Source organism: Triticum aestivum, chromosome 3A (genome assembly GCF_018294505.1).
Source record: "Triticum aestivum cultivar Chinese Spring chromosome 3A, IWGSC CS RefSeq v2.1, whole genome shotgun sequence".
In the NCBI taxonomy this organism is placed as follows: domain Eukaryota; kingdom Viridiplantae; phylum Streptophyta; class Magnoliopsida; order Poales; family Poaceae; genus Triticum; species Triticum aestivum.
The window spans coordinates 405693714-405697074 of record NC_057800.1 but is presented as its reverse complement, the minus strand read 5'-3'; positions in this window follow the sequence as shown (position 1 = coordinate 405697074).

The following is a 3361-nucleotide window of genomic DNA, read 5'->3' as shown; positions in this document are numbered from 1 at the left end:
TTTATGATTAATGGGAACCTACAATCAAAATTAAAATTAAAGATCATGAGTGCTATGCTTTGTGTGATTTGGGTGCTAGTGTTTCCACGATTCCAAAAACTTTGTGTGATTTGCTTGGTTTCCGTGAATTTGATGATTGTTCTTTAAACTTGCACCTTGCGGATTCCACTATTAAGAAACCTATGGGAAAGATTAATGATGTTCTTATTGTTGCAAATAGGAATTATGTGCCCATAGATTTCATTGTTTTTGATATAGATTGCAATCCTTCATGTCCTATTATTCTTGGTAGACCTTTCCTTAGAACGATTGGTGCAATTATTGATATGAAGGAAGGGAATATTAAATTCCAATTTCGGTTAAGGAAAGGAATCGAACACTTCCCTGTAAAGAAAATTAAATTACCATATGAATCTATTATGAGAGCCACTTATGGATTGCCCACCAAAGATGGCAATACCTAGATCTATCTTCGCTTTTATGCCTAGCTAAGGGCGTTAAACGATAGCGCTTGTTGGGAGGCAACCCAATTTTATTTTTATTCCTTGCTTTTTGCGCCTGTTTAGTAATAAAAAATTTATCTAGCCTCTGTTTTGGTTGTATTTTTGTGTTTAATTAGCGTTTGTGCCAAGTAGAACCGTTGGGAAGACTTGGGGAAAGTCTTTTTGATCTTGCTGTAAAAAATAGAAACTTTAGCGCTCACGAGAATTGCTACCATTTTTATTAGAGAGTGATATTTAGTTAATTATTTTTGAAGATGATTAATAGATAAATTCCTCATGTCCAGCAATTTATTTTTGAATTTTTGCGGTTCCAGAAGTTTGCATTAGTTATAGATTACTACAGACTGTTCTGTTTTTGACAGATTCTGTTTTGTGTGTGTTGTTTGCTTATTTTGATGAATCTATGACTAGTAAAAGAGTTTATAAACCATAGAGAAGTTTGAATACAGTAGGTTTAACACCAATATAAATAAAGAATGAGTTCATTACAGTACCTTGAAGTGGTGTTTTGTTTTCTTTCGTTAACGGAGCTCACGAGATTTTCTTGTTAAGTTTTGTGTTGTGAAGTTTTCAAGTTTTGGGTAAAGATTTTGTAGCGACCCGACCTTAGACGGTCAAGTCTCTGTGCTTCAATGTCATCCATGGATTGGTAATGCTAACACACACAGTATTCGAAGGATTTATAGCAGAGTAGTAATCACACACTTATTACATCGAATGTCTCAAAAGAGAACTTATTACAGTAAATACAGATTAAGGTCATCTAAAAACAATACCAGTGGAAGACTTGGAAGATAAAGTGAGTCCATCAACTCCAACGACATAGCTAAGTGCATGAGAACGGCCTAGCGAACCTTACTCCTCGTCTAAAAAGTCTGCAACATAATACGTTGCAGCCCGAAAAACGGGCCAGCACATGGAATATGCTGGCAATGTAACACAGGAGAGTAATGAACAGATAAATGCTATCACTACATGCATATATGGCTGGTGGAGGCTGTATGGTTAATATGTTTTGCGAAAAGCCAATTTTCCCTACAACAAAGGAATAAATTTTTATTTAACTATCATGGTAGTTGAAACATCATTGAGAAGGTACCTCCAACTCAATCCCAATTAAAAGTAATTATCAACCCAACAAACTAAATTAGAGTGATGAGATACAGTAGGATAATCCAAGTACTAGCACTACAAAAAAATACACTTCCATGATGATACGTGTTTGTCACGGTAGGTCACATTTTCTGTCATGTATGTACATCCATGACGGTTTTATGATAGAATCAAGATAGTCATACATGTGCTGTCATAGAAGTGTTCCATGACATTACCAAAATTATCATCACAGAAGTGTCCACTTCCATGACGATAAATCCCGCATCACAGTAGTGCTTTCGTCAAGGGTGACCTACACGCGGCATCCACCATAATGGAACAGCGTTAAGCTATCGGGTCGGGTTTTGGATCCGATAACCCGTTAACAGCCCCGGCCAATGGGGATTTTCCACGTGTAAAATCATCATTGGCTGGAGGAAACACGTGTCGGCTCATCATTGGGACAGATTTCATCCACTCATTGGACAAAAGGCGCCTATGATACATCGACACGTGGCACGACCCAACAGAGGCCCATTCCTGTGAAAAGGCCGGCCCATTTGACTTGGTCAAAAGGTGGCGGGCCGACCCATGTAAAGCCTGTTAACGGCCTGTTCGCATATAGCCCATTTACAGCCCGCTAACCCAAGGCCCGTTACGCCCTATCCAAATTAGGCCCAGTAGCGTCCTCTGGGCCACCCAATATGATTGTAGCCCGTTTTCACTTCTGGCCCATGTATGGCCCATGACGTCTTCCGGCCCATATGAGGCCCTATGTAACTCTTGGCCTATTAACGGCCCATGGTGAAACTGGCCCGTAATGAACAGTGTATCACTTTACACCCATTAACGGCCCGTGGTGAAACTAGCCCGTAATGAACAGTGTATCACTTTATACCCATTAACGGTCCGTTATTCCGTTGGGCCGTTTCCAGACCATGTTATCTTTTGGCCTTCTCAGAGCCCATTTATTCTTGGGCTCATTTCCAACATTCTTTTACTTGCGGCCCGTTACTATCATTTTCTGCTTGTGGGCCAAATTCAGCCCGTGGTTATAGTCGGCCCGTTTGTGGTCCGTTAATACGTTGGGCCGTTTTCATAGCATCATCAAATACGGCCTATTAATGATGGCCCGTTATGGTTGGCCCATGAACGGGCGATTCCAACTCTAGCCCGTTTACGGCCATAATGCGGCCTGTTATTGGCCCATGTTTGGCCAATCGATCATACTCCCGTATAAGGCCCATTGATGATACGGCCCGTAGAAGGCCCATTGTTTCTACGACCCGTAGAAGGCCCAGTGTTTCTACGGCCCGTAGGAGGCCCAGTGTCACTACAGTAAATATTAGCCCATGGTTATTGTGGCCTAGTTTTAAAAAATAGGTTATTGCAGCCACTAGCAAACCGCGGAAAAAGAACTGCAATGACTATAAGCAAACAAATAAACAAGACAATAAGGAAATAAATAAGCAAGCAACTTACGCTAGGCTATCACGGCTATCACACATATTACATCCACTGGGCATCAAAGTTCGCCACCAGTGCAAATAAACAGGCCGACAAAAGAATATACAAAACTGAGAGCACTTCAGAAGGCACTAGGCCTGGCCAGGTTGGGCCCCCCAAACAGCTGAAGAAGCTGAGTAGACCTCAGTTGTGTCAGCGATAGATGCATCAACACTAGATTTGAGGCATGATGGTGCGCACGGCAGTCCTCTGACATCTTCATTGCATCTTTGACTTCAAGTCAGAGTTAAGCTGAA